The sequence below is a fragment of the Stenella coeruleoalba genome (assembly GCF_951394435.1).
Source record: "Stenella coeruleoalba genome assembly, chromosome: 13".
In the NCBI taxonomy this organism is placed as follows: domain Eukaryota; kingdom Metazoa; phylum Chordata; class Mammalia; order Artiodactyla; family Delphinidae; genus Stenella; species Stenella coeruleoalba.
This window is the reverse complement of record NC_137159.1, coordinates 50,005,444-50,023,247: the sequence shown is the minus strand read 5'-3', so window position 1 is coordinate 50,023,247 and position 17,804 is coordinate 50,005,444. Positions and strand designations below refer to the sequence as shown.

The window sequence follows — 17,804 nt, the reverse complement described above, 5'->3', positions numbered from 1 at the left end:
GACTTTTACATCATAATTTTCTTACATATGCCCTCTTCTTTCCATTGTCATGGACATGGCACCAATTTAGGGTTTAATATTCTCCCTCTCCAGGAGACCAACTCCAGGATAATAGCTGGCTTTAACCAAATCCCATCAGGTCACTCCCCGATCATACACTTTCAGTGGTCGCCGCAGTTCCTATTAACGTACGTGCAAATCCCTTAACCTGCTCTTCATGGCTAAAAGGGCAGGACATTTCCCATCTTATGTTTTAATCCCAACTGTACATATTTCTAGTCCAGCCATGACAGGGATAGTAATGCCCACCAAATAACCTACTTTCCCCTACATTTTTCAGCTCTTTGCAGTTAGGCGAGACATATGGCTAGTTCTAGTTAATTGGCTGTGAGCAGAAAAGACATGTGTTACTTCTGTGCCAGAATGTAGAAGAAGAGGTGGGAGTTCTACGTGTGTCTTTATTCTCTGGAAGCAACAGAGAAAGCTGCATATTTCAGATCATACAGCTACAAAATGGTAACATCTGAATCCCCACTGACCTCTGATGGATATGCAGTGTGAGCAAGAAATAGACCTTTGATGTGTTGGTGTGTTGTTATGTTGAGCTCCTAATTTGTTACTACAGCATAATCTAGCCCATCTCAATTAATACATCAACCGTAGTGGGTGAACTCACCAATGCCTGCCCCACTTTGTGCTTTCCCATATCCTTACATTTGCCTTGGCTTGTCTCTCCATTGGGAACTTTCCGTAATCAATTCCTTCATCCCATCATCACATTACTCACTTACATTTTACTCATCCTTCCAGAATCATCACAGTGCCAACCTGCCTTGGTCCTTCTCCTTATCTGCCCAATCAGATGTAATTTATCTTTCTTCTAATCATAAAGAAACTTGGTAGTTACCTTTCTGATTGCTTTTCACAAATTCTGCCTTGTATTGCAGTTATTGGTATACTTATTTTTCCTCTCAGAATAGCAGGCCCTTCTGAGGGTCTGAATCATATGTATATGTCTAACCTTCACAGCCTCTTATATCTAATAGTTTTCTGAAAAAACTATTTGTGACACTGCATTGAAGGCTCATAAGTATACACTATAGTTTTCAAAATCTCTACCATAATGGCTAAAAGAAAATGTGATTTGGGCGTTTGGGGAACTAACTTTCATATAATGATTTTTTAAGCAAATTCTGTTAGTTTCCTGTTTCTCTTCTATTTCCATCATTAAGTGGTGAACTTCTTTGCACTTTTGTCCTCTCAAGACCAATGTCTCAAGGACATTGCTTGGTACAAAATTGAGTGCTAGATAACATGTCAGTGAAAAGGAAAGATTCAGTATATAAAATATTACTGGATTAAAAATCGAGTTAGCTAATATTTAATTGCATACAAGACCTCTAGACCTGGAAAGAGCCATTGACATATAAGATGAGAGAGTTTTAAAGCTAATAGGGATAAGGGAAATGAAAACTAAATTTTGAAGGTGTTACATTTTGAAAAAGATTCTCATATATAGTATATCATCACTTGATTGTTATAATCACTCTCTGAAGTAGCCAGGTATCATCCCCACTTTAGACATGAAGAAACTAAATCCCAGAAAGTTTAAGTGACTTGTGCAAGGTCAAACAGTTGGTTTAAAAGTAGAGTTTTCAGACATCCTAATTCCTGGTCCACTGCTCTTTATTCTGTATATTATTGCCTTTCCTTATCTAAGTTCAGGGCAAGGAACATCTTAGTATCATCTTTATGCTTGTGTAATGTGTTATTCTGGCAGTGTCAAGTAGATAAGTAGCTGAAGAAGGTCCATGCTCACACATGCACACACACACACACACACACACACACACACACAAAATTATACACGCCTCCTCCAGTCTGGGCTAAAATAGAATTAATCCTGTGTTCGTTGTTGGTGAATGCTGAATCCTTCCATATCGGTGTTTGTGTTTAAGAATAAGGCAGTATACACACTCTGTAATTGAATGTCAGGAAATATGAAAATACATTGTTTTATTGCTACTGTTCATTGATTTATTGACGTGATTTATTGTCGATGGACATGCAGTATAACAAATCACTTTGCTGACACTATCAGCTGCCTTAACTAGGTTGTCAGTTCACGACATTAAAGGTAATGGATGGTGATTATTTTACAGTAATGGGTTTAATCAGTGCTTTGAATGACTTAGCAGTCATGTCAGAGTAGAGCCAAACTCGTTCATCAAGGCAGCATTTTGTTTACCAACATCATCTATAATTCATCTGATTGTTGACAATCATCAGCGAATACCTCTCAGGCACAGTTTTATCAGCGATGGAAATCTGCACAGCTGCAGCGCGCTAAGTCACTCCGTGGGGCTGTCTGAGCAGACACAGGTGGGGAGGGATGTCCTTGCCGTAAGCCCCTGAAGTGGAGGCTCCCACCAACTGGGCTTCCAGTCTTCTCTCCATTCCCATGGATTGGATTCTTTCGTTTCCATCTCTTCAACCCCCTGATTTCACAGGACCTTTAGTCACCCAGAAAGATTTCAGAAAGACCTTCAGTCTAGAAGGTAGGAAGACGAGAAGCACGTGATCTTATTGCTTGAATCAGCTCAACACAGCTAAACACATGGTCTTGGCTCTGCTGCTTGTAACTAGTCACAGTGGGAGTCACGGTGGCAGTAAATCTACTACTGAGGTTCAGATGTGTCTGGGCAGGTTTGGTGACCCAGTGGAGCAGATGTAGCGAGTACCTAATTTTGTAAGAGATTGTAGGGTTTCCTATAGTAAAGCTCAACATAAAGCTAGGACCTTTTTTGACCCTTTGAGAATTTCATATTTCTCACCAGAAAAAAATTATATAATGCAACATTTATATATATAATTTTAGTGAGTTTGCAAACTCTGTGAAGCCTAGCCATAAAGTAGAGTGGTTAGGATCTTGGATTCTGGAGGCAGCCACACTTGGCTAGAATATCTGCTCTGCCCGCTAGCAGTTATAAGCCTTGGCACAAGTGACTAAACATCTTTTGGTTTCATCTATAAATGGGAGTCGATAATATTACCTTTGTCATGGGGTGGTTGTGAATATGAAATGCATTCATGTGGGTAAAGTGGTTAGCACCATGCCCTACACAGAGTAAGTTTTCAAAGAGTGTTGGTTCTTATTTTTGTTATTGTGTTTTACTTATGAATTCAATTTCAGAGGCTATGTCCTAATGGATAGGAGAATCAGAAAGCCAAATTAAAGTAGAAACAAAAGTTGTCTGAATTCATTACTGTGTTTTTGCCCTGCTCCTCTACTCAATTTTAGATGCAACCCCAGCGAGAGACACAAGGGAGAAAAACAGGAGCTATAAGTAAGAAATTGAAAGAAAGAGTTGTTCTGAAATTTGGGAGCAGGATGCTATACAAGTTGCATTACCTTGGTTTTCTGTGTAACAGGATATACTACAACACACATACCGTTGGCACCTTATAGGTCCCAGGGCATCAGTGGGGGTACAGTGCCCAGGGGGAGGCAGTGGTGCTGGATGGGAGGTGGCAGATCATTAGGAGTGCCAGCAGGAATGCTCAGCGGAAGCAGCGGTAGGAACTGGAAGATGCCATAGTAGCTGGAGGCATCATGGACCCAGAAGTACTTGGAACATGACTTAGTAATTCAAAGTGTGGCCAACAGAGTGCAAAGAAGAACAGAGAAACCATGCAGTGGCTGAAAGGACAGTTTGATTTTGAGCATATGTGGAATGTTCCCTAAGGGCTGCCAGAAATTATTTGGGGAAGCATACATCACAAGAAGTTAGAGACCCTAAAACTGGCAGGGTGGGGACAAGAGCCAGAGAAGCGCTGGTCCACAATACTTAGCAACATGTCTTTCTTTGGCAGAGCCATTTCTCCTCTCCTGGCCTCATTTTTCTCCTCTGTAAGCTGAGCGTGTTAGTCAGGATGTGTAGACTCCAGTGAACAAGGAATAGGTTAGAGATATATCAGATCATCTAAGAGACTGGAGCCTAACATATAGTTGGGGCTTTCAAGGAATCTTATCAGAATTTATGTTTGAGATTTGGTAGATGTTGAATAGAATGAAGGTGGGGGATTAGGATAGATAGGGGGTGTGTGTGTGTGTGTGTGTGTGTGTGTGTGTGTGTGTGTGTGTGTTAGGGTTGACAGAAGGCATATTTAAACTCCACATGTTATTATGATTGATATTTTTAGGTCAGGCCATCTCTGATTTCCTTTCACGTCCATGATACTATAAAATTGTGTTGCATTAATTAACTTCTTATAATCATCTTTAGTTTCCTTTTATAAATCTATTCTTATTTCTTAGACTGGTCTAAGCATCCCTGGTCATGGAGGGAGTAAGGCCTTCTAAGTCAGATACTGTAGGAGAGATATTTGATAAGGATGACACTCTCAGGTAGTCTAAGGAATGAACACAAATATAATAATAACATTCATTGAGTGCTTGCAATGTGGTAAACACTGTTCAAAGTGCTTTTCATGCATTATCTCATTTAATCTCACAACAAACTTATGAGGTAGGTTTGGTCATAGATAAAAAGAAATTCAAGCACATAGAAGTAAAAGAACTTGCCCAAGGTCACTCAGCTAAAAAGTGGTAGAACCAGGCTTTGAACCCAAGCAACTGATTCCAGGGCTGTTGACCCCTGTTCTACACTATATGGGTATGATTAATGCATAGAGTGAATTAATGCACAGTTAGTGGGGAAAATGACTCTCCAATTAGACACTCCTCTCAGACCACAGTTAGCGTGTAGGTGGGTAAGAAGCCTCTCCCGTGCTTTCACTGAATGGATGACAAACTTGCTTTTCTCCTAATGTCTGAAATAACTTAAGACATGACACAACTTCTTAGCATGTTATATTTGCACTAATAATACCCTCTTTGGTGCTGAAAGGAAGCAGAATGTGGAACAGGCTGGCTAGGGAATCACAAAGGGACCATAGCAGACATCTGAGCCTGGAGCCCAGAAGACAACTTTGTCTGCCTCGAAACTCAATTGGGGACAGGCTACACTCTTGAAACCTGGCAAACTCCTTTTGAGCTTGGATAAGCAGTCTTCTCTCTATACAAATCTCATGGAAGGGGGATCATGTCTAAGAAGGAGAGACCACTGAGCATCACCACCAGGATGTTGAGATCCCCACCATGTTCCTGTGGCAGCATCAGGGGACAACTGTGGACAACGAACCCCAAAGGAGTGGCAGAGAAGAAGGAAGGAGGGAGGAATAAGAGAAAAGGAAAAAGGAAAGAAAAGCTCCTAAAATCCTGCTTTGGATACCAGTGGAAGAAAGTGAGGATGCACCTCTTTCCAAAACAAATTTGCTTTATTTAATAGCATGGACTTTATTAGATAAACATTTTTTCAACCCATTTATCACTGCAGAAAGCTAGGAAATATTCAGATTTAAACAACTGGTGTAAAAACGAGGAGACTATAAAGGAAACTTTTACTGCTTTTGAAATAACCCCATTTCCTTTTATCTCCATGATGCAACAAGAGCTATCTGCCTCCGCTCAGGCTCCAGGAAATATAAACGTGTAAGTCTTCTCTCTGCCCAAATCATCTTCTCTCATCTCCAGATGAAAGACACTCAGGAAGTGGGTAGTGGGGAAGGCAAGAGGGTCTTCAAAATGAGTTTGTTCAATTTCTTCATTTACTAAAATGCCTTCTCGCTAAATGCCCTTCACAGATCTCCAAAATGCGGGCACACCTGCTCAAACACCAGAACTTTCCACTTGTAAGGAACTTCCCTTACCAAAAAGTGGTGTCACAGCTCAGGAGAAATGACAAGTGCTCACAAGCAGGAAATCTGTACCCCTTTTTCTCCCGCTGCAAGGCGAAGGATGGAAGGTGGAATCGCTCTTTACCTTTGAAAACCCAAAGGCTCAACTAATTGAAATTTGAAGGCACGTAAATAATCAAAGTTTCACATAGACTTCAAACATTAATTGAGGGCCTGTACAAACATAAGGTAAGCCATTAAATGGTAATGCAAAACAGAACATAACCAGATGATCAAATAAACTGTGCACGAGGAGATATCAGTGTGGGCTGAGCTAGTTAGGTAAGTTAGGTGAGGCTTCAGGACACAGTGGTCCTTGAGGAAATGATAGACTACAAAGGGGTAAGGACAATCAGAAGACAGAAAGCACATTAGCAGGGCTTCAGAGGTGGGGGCATTATCAAAAAACGGGGTGACCCTCATGCGTATAACTCGACTTGGCTACAGGTATGCGTGTATTTAAATCACTGTCTGAAAGCATGCTAATATTACCGTAATTTTTGATGAATAGCACATGACTCATGTAATTTTCAACACTTCCAAACTAAAGGGATGGGTAACATCTAGCAAAGTTGTGAAAAAATAGCAATGGCAGTGTGGCAGATTTCCTTCCAGAAGAATGAAGGAGAGAAGGAAGATAGTGTCTTGAAGTGGTGCTTTCGCTTTGCAATGTCTGTCCTTCAGCTATGTTAACGGTTCAACCAATTCTATATTGTTGGAAAATAGCCACAGATAATTTTATTTACGCTAATTTTGAATCTTTAATAGAAATACTGCATCCTATGTATGCTCATTGTAGGAAAATTTTTTAAATGTAGATTAAAAAATAAAGAAAAAATTCTTATAACCTCACTCTTGCTTATAAAGACAAATTAATCTTTTGGGATGTCCCCTTCAGACTGTGTATATGAGATATGTGTGTTAGAATGTGATTATAATGTGCATACAATTTCGGTAGGTTATATGTACTATGACTCCCAATGAATCATTCCTCCGTGTACACATATGCCTTCATATAGTCCCCTCCCGCGTTAACTTTGGGATTAGCCCTGTGACTTTCACTGGGCAATGGGACATCAGAAAGCATAATCCAAGTAGAAGGTAAGCCTCGTTAAGGATAAAAGACCGCATTTCTAGATAGGTAAGTCCAGTCATCCTAGATGTCCCAGATAAGCCAGGCCCCTGGTGAGCCTGTAGCTGCACTGCCTAGCACTCCTGCATCAGTGATCCCAGAAGAATCCAGCAGAAAGACTCCTTAGCCAACCAAAAGATTGTAAGATGTGCTATATTGTTATTTTAAGCCATTAAGTATTGAGGTATAACAGATGCAGTATTTTAAAACTGATTTTTCATTTAATATATTGTGAGCAATTTCTTAGGTTCTTAAATAGAACTCAAGAACTCTATTTTTAAACCATCTCATCACATTCCATTACAGCGTGCACCATAACCTGTGTAGCTAATGCCTTATAGTTTGACATGCTTACATTTAGTTTTTAATGTTCAGTTGGTGACTCCGTAATGCCACTTCCACTATATGTGTTTCAGGGAATGTAAACTTATCTTAAAACAAGTTTATGTATCACTACATTCTAAACTGTTTGAGAACAGTAGCCATGAATCAATCAGCCTTTTTTCCCCTAAGTCTTTGCACTGTGCATGGCAAATAACGCTCCAAATATTTCTTGAATAAAAAAGAATAAATAAATGTTTGAAAAATAGCGGTTAATAGCCTATAAATTTCAATAGTGTGTCATATCCAGGCAAAAGGTAATGGAGAACTCTTGGTATTGGTGGTCTCTCTTCTCCTACCTTGCACTTTTATGCTGTCCAGAAGCACTGAGAAATGAAGGTTCCCACTGAATTCAGTATTGCCACATCAAAATTTATTTTTCCCATGTCCTATCCTCTCATTGTCCTGCTTAGAGTGGAGGTGACAACTAGCTAAGCTGATGAACTAATTTTCACAAAACTGATAGTCTACCGTGTTTAGCAAACCCAAAGACATGTATGTTCATAAAGAACTAGTTTGTATTTCCTCAAATCATACAACATTACACATATTCTGATCTTTATGACAAGAAAATACTTCGAGGCAATCTGCTGTTTTAGGGATTTTGTTTCTTTGGTTCCCTCTGTAAATAAGGATAATTCAGAGATGGCCATGACATATTTTTCAAGAAATTACCACCCTTCATTCAGGCTAATCCAATATTCAATTTAGGTTTGAATTGAAATGTTTTAGAAAGGTAAAATAATCAAGATAACAAGTTCTTTTTCACATTAACCTCTAGGGCAACTTGTGTATTTTGTTTCCTTTGGATAAAGGGAAGTACATTGTAATCTTCATTTTTAATTAGGTTTTAAAGTATATTTAATCCCCAGGTTAAAGCATATTATTCATGTTTAACAGAGAAAATGAACAACCTTAAGAATGTCAGTTTCAGATTGAAGCTATTTGGATAACACTGTCTAGGAGGCACCAAAACTTTAAAAGACATTCTTGTAGTTTTGACCCAGAAAACTCTTTTCCTTTACCACTTTTCGTGGTTAACCATTTTGAATATCCACTCATTTTACTTCACTTTCCCCATCATAGCATTCTCTGTCTTTGGCAGGCAAGGGAAAGAGAATCAACATTCCTTGAGCACAGCCCGTGGTCCCATGAAATAGACACTATTATTCACATTTTATAGCTAACAAAATTGCCACTCAGATGACTACAGAGGAAACTGGTTTATAGAGCTGACACTCAGATCTCTCTAGATCCAGAGTATGCTGTTTCTGAAACTGAACAATCAGAAGGCCTAGATTCTAGTCATGGTTCTTGCAATACTTCTGAGGTCTTGAGCAAATACATGAGCCTTGATTTCCTTATTAGCAAAAAATTTCTACTTTTCTATTCAGAGGGATAGCATTGCTTTTCCTACCTATCTCATAGGGTTGATGTGATAATAGTTGGGAATATGTTTTAAAAACTGAAATATCTCATAGAAATATATTGCCTTAAGCCCCACAGTATGAATGAGGTTAAATGATATGATGGGGCCCACATATGGTACATGAACATCTTGGCCATCCCCATGAGTGAGAAACAGTAGGGCTCTTTAAAGTGTCCCTTTGAACTGAGCCTCCCGGTCCCTCTTTTCATGATAACTCATTGATTTTCTTTTCTTCCTGCCTCAAAGCAGTCTTTGGGATTTTTTTTAAAAAACTATGTAACAGGGCTGAGATCTACTCAGCAAGAACAACTTTTGAAGGGAGAAAAAGTGACAGCCATAGAGAAGCAGTGTCTTAGGAACACATATTTTGAATCTGGTGAGAGAAGAACTGAGATGAATTGGATGCCTTCTAAAGGAAGTGAGAACTTGCTTTTAGTCAGTGATTGCCATGACTGACTTCTGTGTTGGTGTTTAGTACATCAACACCCCCTCACCCTTCTCTAAACAAGAGAAGTCCTCTAAACTCTTAGGTACCTTCCCTTTTCTTTCATAACTTTTGTTTCTCTGCAACAGTTTTCCTCCTGTTTTCTCATTCTCTCAAATATTTTGTGTGTGTGTGCCAAGAATTGGACACTAAAGGATGAGGAACATGGTGGTGATCATTTTACATTATGGTTGGCCAGTTTAATTTTAGTGGACCTTTAACCTTTCCACCTGCAAAATGGGCATATGATATTTTCTCAGGTCTCTTCATTCTGAGTATTGAAAAGGTGTTTGGAAAAGTTTGGGTTTCCTCAGAATCACACTGATTGCCTGCAGTATCTTTTTGTGATGACAAATGTTAGTTCAATAATTCAGCACTTTTTTTCCCTCTGAAGGCAATATGCACTTAGTCAAATAATGTTTCTATTAGGTTGAACTGTATGAGATGGCTGCATTTGTAGGGAAAAATGGTCAATTACCAGCAATTTCATATAGTTTAGTCTAGTGTCTCAAATGATTGTGTTTCTACATACACGTTTACCTTTTAATATGTGGACCAAACCATATCCATCCTGCTTCCCTAGAAAGAAATGATATCCTTATGGGTTCTTAGTAATAGATGTTGTGAAGTAATAAAGTTTTCCTCTTCTGCAATCTAGTGTGATTATTCATCCGATGATACAGCTCAGGAGTTTGATACAGATGATACAGTCGTGAGGAAATACTGCGTCGCTGTTTTGCAGGTGGACATGTTCGTGCCATTTCAGTGCTCTGGAAAACAGAAAATTGTGCAGACCATCCTCACGAATGAAGAGGAAGAGATAGGGAAAGTGGGGATTAGGTTGTGGCCTGGGCCAGGTAGCATAGGAGAAGGGGTACTGGGAGGATCCCAGAGCCTTTTCTCTAGGAAATCGCTTTGTTTTGGGAATGAGCTTCTGACGGTTAGAAGTTATGCCCAGAGAGTAGGGAAGCCCAAAGTCTGGGAATTACAGAGTCTTTGCCTCCAAATCCTACTTTACCACTTACTCCAATTAGTATCTATATTCTCACGATGAAAACAGAATTTGGTAATTTCTTTAACTGTGACTTGTAATCTCCATATTTAAAGTTTATAAAGTATATGGTTTTTTCATTAATTATATTTCTTTCTATAAATCTGTTCTCAAAATTCATGTTAGAGGACAGTATTACAATGCCTAGCGGGGTAGATCTTTCTAGATATGTCAGTGAACCATGCCAAGAATAGTGGACTCCTGAAGTCGTGGGCTCGTTCCGGAGTGGCAGCTATAACCTCAGTCAGGGCAGCAGCAGTTGACCCCAGTCAGTCATTCCATTCCATTAATGTAGTGTAGGAACTCACTACATTTTACAAAGCAAGGAGCTTGGGCAGCAATTAGATATGGAAGATGTGAACACTACATTTTAAATTATTTTCTCAGTTGATGTTGCTTTGAATACCATTGCACCGTTTTCACTCATAGACACTGCCTGTATAGCATTAACGGTTATACAAATGATATCAAACATTTGTTGAGCACTTTTTACATGGCAGATTCTCTACTAAAAGATTAATATGCTTATCTCACTTAATCCTTACAAAATTCTTGCATGTCAGGTACTGTTAGTACTCTCATTTGCAGATGGAGAAATCTAAAATTAAGAGGTTAATTAACAAGCCCCAGATCACACAATTAGGAAGGGCAGAAACAAGAGAAGTTACGATTTGTTCAACAGCAAAGGCAGGTTTGTTTATGACCTGTAGCTTATATCACTCTGATGAGCTTATAAAAGGACAGATGGAAGAATCCGGCCAGCCACTTAAATGACTTCTCATAGAGGGATGAGATAAGTGCAGATAAGGGCACTAAGAGAGTGAAGTAGCCAAGTGGTCTTAGCATCTATTCCAAATTGACTGCCCATTAATCTCCTAGTGACCCTTTGTTCTTCCATTTAGAAACCTGAAGTATTTCTAAGTGAAATAAAACGGAGATCTACACAAACCTTCACGCTCTTTCTCTTAAAGTTTGAAACACTGACGTTAAAATTTAAATATTCCACTGGCCTTCACTGGCCTAATATTTCTTCTCTTACACTGATTTTGCTCATCTTGGAGATGAAATTTGAAAATAGATTAAATAATTTCAGAACCTATGTTACTGTGGTGACCCAGGATGGACCTCGTGAGATTTCTTCCCTTTATATCTTGATACTGAGTAGTTTGCTTATTTGTCCCTGTCTTTCACAGAAGCTCACCATGTGATAAGAGTGATAACATGTGGAGAAGTGTTATTCCAGACACGTTGGGAGAAATGCACTTTGGAACTGGCCTCTGTCTGCTTCTGAGAGCGTCAGGTGTGAGTAATTCTGTGGCTCATATTCAAAAGCTAATGAAGTCTGGGATGGTTTGAAGCTTGATAACCACACTGTGCTATTGATTTACGAATGCGGCCCCAAAGCATATTCTCAGGTCTTGTCTCTTTTCTATCCATTCCTCATCCCTAGGTGATCTCAAGCAGCTTCAGTTTTTAAGTACCATCTATGTAATGATGATTCCTGAATTTGCATCCCCATCAAGAACTCTTTCCTGAACTCCATACTTGAAACTCAAATGCCTTCTTAAACTAGCACTGCCAGATAAAATACAGGATGCTCAGTTAAATTTACATTTCAGATATACAACGAATAATCTTTTAGCATAGGTAAATACAACATTTGGGACATGGTTATATTTAAAATTATTCATTGTGTATCTGAAATTCAAATTTAACCAGACATCTGCATTTTACTTGCTAAATTTGATAACCCTACTCCTCGACCCAACACCTCTATTTAGATAGCTAAGGAATGCTCCAAGCTTATCATTTCCCAAGAGAAACTCCCAAGTTTACTCACCTAAACTCTTAGTCTTTTCCAAATCAGTGAATGACCACTCCATTCTTCTGATTACTCAGCCCAAACCCTTTGACTCTTCTCTCTTTTGCATCCCTACATTGAATCCAGTTGTAAATGATGCTGATTCTACCTTTATTATCTGCCCAAAATAGGACTACCATTACCTTGTTCATTGCTGCTACCTTGGACCAAGTCACAATCATCATCTCTTGGACTGTTGAAATAACCACTTTGTTTTCGCCCCTATAGTCCCTTTTCTACACTTGCTTGGTTGATTCTTTTAAAGCATAAGTCAGAGCATGTCAGTAAACTCTAATTTTGAGTAAAAGTCAGCGTCCTTGAAATTGTCCATAAAGGCCTGTGTGCCCAGCTGCCCTCCCACTGCCATAACGTCTTTTTCCTCATCCCCAAACACTCCTCCTCTCACTTGTTTTGTGCCATGCTGGCCTCTTCATTGTTCCACAAACACACCAAGCAAACTTGACCTCAGAGCCTTTGTACTTGTAATCCCTTTTGCCTGGAAGTTTCCTTGCCCCATGTGTGCATGGCTTGCTCCCTCACTGTGTTTTTCGGGCTTCCAAATGTTGTCTTGTATAAGACGCTTTCTCCACCCCTCTTCCACCGTCCAGCACTCAACATTCCATTTGCGTTGTTTAATTTTTCTCTATTGAATTGTTTACCACCTGACGTGTGCTTATGTGTTTATTTGGTCGTTGTCTCTTGATCCACATAGAATGAAGCTCAGTGAGAGCAGGGACCTCTAACTCCAGGACTTAGGACAGTACCTGGCTCTGTGAAAATCTGGTAAATAAGAGAATGAAATCACCAATCATTTTTCAGTAATCAGGTGAAGAAAAAACTCACAGGAGAAAAAAAGGGTCTGTGAATTGGGATATGCAAATTTGTTTATAAGGAGACATGTGAGCATGTAGGAGTTATCATCTTTGTGTATATGTGAGGCTCTCATAATCTTAGTATGCTTAAGTGACAAGGATGCCAGAAGACATACCTTTCCTTCTCTGTTCTTGTCTCTGTCGTTACCAGTAATCTATTTATGTCTTTGTCGAATGCTTTGTGTGCGTATAATCAGAGTTTATTTCTTTGCTTACATTATTTAAAGAGACTAGGGACTTTATTTCCTTAATATTTGGGGTAATGCTTCCCTGCATCATATATTAGCAGTGATAACTGTTTATCCAGGCCATCCCTCTTTCTCCTGGCATCTGCATGATTTCTTTTAATCACATTCCCATTATCCTCTAATTATGTAAAATTGTGTTATATTAAGTATAATTTCTGCTGGTAGCCACAGGGTGGCATTCACGTTCTTTGCTATCACTTTAATGACTGATAGATTACAAGGTCACTCTGAGTAGATAAATAGCCTATAGATCCTTTCCAGTGAGGTTCACGTTCTGATTTTTCATATTAACGCTTGTAAATTACAGAACTTATTATGCTATCCCACCTGCATCTCATTTTGCTTCCAGCACCTCTGGTCCCCTCCTGCAGGAATCCAGGATAACTCTATCCGGTAGCCTTGTTTCAATATTCAACTCAGTCAGAGTACCTAATGAAAGCCAGCCGCTGACACCGCCTTGGTATTCACTTCAACTCAGGCATCATGGGAAGATTTGCCAGCAGCCTTTAGCACAGGGCTGACTGGATGTTGGCTGGTAAACACTAATCTGAATAACAAGTAGGATCATTCACCCCAACAGGTTTATGCTCATCTAGGTGGATTCTCCAGACTAGTCCTTGAGGCATTAAAACCACCTCTTTCATATTGAAACATGACTTTGATTATTAAAGGAAAACACACACACAGAAATGGTTACATGAGGAATTTCAACTCTAATGTAACATCTGAACTGGGTTTCAAGATGCAGAGCTTAGCCCTTCTTCCCTCCTAATCGGACACGAGAGCCAGGCATTCATTCATTCATTCATTCATTCTTTTAGAGAACTCAATTCCATTTAACTTGTGAGTTTATCTATCATTGTATATTTTATCACATTCATATCTCGGGTATTATTTTTCTCCTTTTATAAGTGAGGAAAGTGAGGATCAGAAAAATTAACAGTTAGTTGAAGACAACACTGAAAATAAATCACAGAGGTGATACAGATATAGAGAATTTTGATTAATAGATTAATGGTGATAGTACTTGTATCACCCACATAGGTGTTCTGGGGCTGACACAAGTGCTGTTTATTACCTCCAGGTCCCTCAAGCCTGAAAGGCGTCCATTCTCTCACCATCTCACATCGGATTATCATAACAGCGGCTTTTGTTTAGCATTTTCTGACTTTGACCTCTTCTCCGTATAACCTATATTACTTTTCCCTTCCGGAGTCATCTTCCTGAAACTATGATGTCATTTATTTCTTACTCAGAAAAGTGGGATCTCATCAAAAACTCAACTTACTTTTACCTCCCATCAACGCTTTAAAATTAATTCACTGAAAATTTCTTTCTCCCCCTCCGATCAAACACCTTAGAGACCTCCATTAATTTTCCAGTGACTTCTAGGTGATAGAAAGCCGTATGGTTTCCTTAAGCCACAAATATAAACTCAATACAGAAAGCAGGATGTCCAATCTGATATATTAAGCAAGACTTTAATCTTCATTTAATGGAAAGATTTCTCCCCTTCACCTGCAGCTGAGGCTTCCTGCCTTCGAGGAGCAGAATGCAATCAGATCCATTCTTTTTGTTTGCTCACCTGTTCTCCTACCTGCTAGATGCTGTTCCTTTTTGGGATTATAGTGCATGTAAATAAGAAAAGCAGTGGAACAAACAGTTCTTATTTGACTAGTATAATTAGAGGACAGCTTTGCCTTCCTGATGCCTGTAAGACGTATATAAAGTGTCTTTCTGGGCTTCCCTGGTGGCACAGTGGTTGAGAGTCCACCTGCTGATGCAGGGGACACGGGTTCGTGCCCCGGTCCAGGAGGATCCCACATGCCGCGGAGCGGCTGGGCCCGTGAGCCATGGCCGCTGAGCCTGCGCGTCCGGAGCCTGTGCTCCGCTAACGGGAGAGGCCACAACAGTGAGAGGCCCGCGTACCGCAAAATAAATAAATAAATAAAAAATAAAGTGTCTTTCTTGCGACATCTGTGGGTTCTTCAGAGGCTCCCTGGCTAGGTCCTCAGACTGCAGCTCCTTTCATTTGGGAATTACCTCTTTGACTTGCTGTTCCTTATGCTTCCCAACTTCTGGTTTTCTGGCAGTCCACTTCACATATACCCTCTGTTGGAAGTTCATGGTCCCCAGAAGCAACCCTTTGGATTCAGGATCACTTTAAAAATGATCTTAAGCTTGTATGCTTACCAGAGTTTCCATATCTAGTCCCCTGCATTCTTGCATATTTGACCATCCCTGAGAGTCGTTACTTCCCGGATAAAGCATTTTACTCTGCTACTGCGTGACACTTTAGCCGGCCTCTCATCTTTGGATTGTTTCAGATTAAGTCAGCACTGTTCTTCTGTGTTCTAGAACTGTTTCTCAAACTCTCAGACTAGTCTTATAAATCCTTTCTCTGGGCTTGAGAAAATCTACACTTCCATTGCATTTCTCTCAGTACCTTTTTGTCTTCTAGACCGGCTGTCTCACTGGCTTTCTGAAACCTATTTTGAAAAGTCTGCGTCTTCGTCACCTCACTTTTGTATTTAATATCTATTATTTGGCGCTTCAAAGTTAAGTCTCCTTATATAAATTTCAAAAATATTATTTAGATTCCAGTCTTTGGAACTAGTAGACTACGTAGTGCAGACTAATCCCACTGAGGATAAAACATAGACCAATTTTTGCTTTTTAATCTGCTGGAAGACCTTGAGGAACTAATAAGTTTGTGAGAAATTATTATAACAGCATCTCGAAGATCCCAGTATTTGGGGTCCACTTTTGCCCAAGTGGCGTTTGCTGATCAAAGACACATCTAGGAAGTGGAATAGCTCTTTTGACAGCTTAGAAGGGCCAGCAGAACAGATCTAAATTTTAGGAGTTTCCCTGAAAAACTTCTGAAGAGCTGCACTAGGTGAAAGGATTAACTTGTAAATCAGCTGTTGCATTGACTGCAGAGTTTTGAATCCTCTCAGTAATTCGGGAATTCTCAGGCCTTATAGTTGTATTAAGGGGATTCCTGATTGTAGTTCTCACAGGTACTTGGATGAAACAAAGCAAAGTTCCCTAACAAGGAAATTAACATCATTCTAGGACCCAATGAATTCCATAAATATTTTTAAAAAATACAATATCTGGCGCAGAATCAAAGAACCAGGTGTATGCAGATAAGAAAATGTAAATGAGAAATAGTAGAAATATCAAAGATAGAAAATAGGCCAGGCCCACGAGGGCTTCAGATACTGGAATTTAAAACAATTCAACCTATCATCTTCAAAAAGACGAAAGACAAGATACAAAATATTGGCATAAGACGTGACCCTCTAAAAAGTGACACAACGGATTTAAAAAGGAACTAATATAAATTCTGAGATTGAAAATGCAATAAACATAATTACAAACTCAATGAAATTGTTAAACAGCATATTAGACATAGATGAAGAGAAAAGTAGTGGCCTGAAATGTAGGTTGGAAGGAAATATCTGTAACAAAGCACAGAGAGACCAAAGAATTGAAAATATAGGAAAATGGGCAAGACAAGGATGACACAGTAAAATCCAAGATATACTTATGATGGAGAGAAGAGAATGGGCAATCACATATTTGAAGTGTCAGTGACCAAGAATCTTCTAAAAGTGATGAAAGACTGCAACCCATAGATTGAAGAAGTCCAACAAAACCACAGCAAAGTAAATAAAAACAAATCAATACCTAGACAAATCACAGTGAAATCACAGAAAACAAAAAGAAAGATCATTTTAGAAATAAATGGAAGATGGGAAAAGAGATAATCTTTAAAGGCGCAGTATGGAGGCTGAAAGCTGATTTCTCAAAAGCATTATAACTTCTGAGAAATTAGAAGAAGGCAATGAAATAATATCTTTAGTGTGCTGAAAAAAACCAATTGGCAACCTAAAATTTTAGCCCATTGGAATATCCTTCAATAATAAAAGTGACCATGCCAAGGAAGTGCAACATTGAACCTAGATTGATTCTGCATCACAAAAGATAATGCTCTGAAGGATATTATTGACACCATCAGAAATCTTCGAGTATATACATTACATAATTGCCAATCAGTGTATGATCCATGAATCAGTCGCCTTAATCTCACCTGGGAGCTTATTAAACATGGATAATCATTGACATCACAAACCTGCTGATTTAGATTCACATTTTAGCAAAATCCCCAGATGATTTGAATGCACACTGAAGTTTGAGGAGCACTGTATTAGTCAATTGTATTTTATTCATGTTAAATTTCCGGAATTTGATAATATGTCAGATAATGTGACGTATCAGAAAGTGTCTTTGTTCTCCTGCAATGTATACTGAAGTATTTAGGGCTGAGGGGTCATGATGTTTGCAATTTAATGTGAAGATCTGAAGTGCTTCTTTAAAGTGATGAATGCCAATGAGAAGTAACCATACATAGTGCCAATAATAAATAAATAAATAAACTACTGTGAGGGAGAGTGCAAAGTATGTGGTAAAGCATTTATAATTAGTGAATCTAGGTGAAGAGACAAGTGTTTATTGTACTATACTTGCAATTTGGAATA

The 17,804-nt window shown here is 39.1% G+C and overlaps 1 protein-coding gene across 11 annotated transcripts in view; it reads left to right on the top strand.

Annotated features, from left to right (window-relative positions):
- GTF2A1L (general transcription factor IIA subunit 1 like) overlaps positions 1-17,804 on the top strand; it is a 959,941-nt gene that overhangs the window by 531,797 nt on the left and 410,340 nt on the right. For all 11 annotated transcript variants that reach the window (XR_013831083.1, XR_013831084.1, XR_013831085.1 and 8 more), the window contains one exon: positions 11,470-11,576. The gene's annotated coding sequence lies outside the window, so the exon portion shown is untranslated. The remainder of the gene's footprint in view (positions 1-11,469; positions 11,577-17,804) is intronic.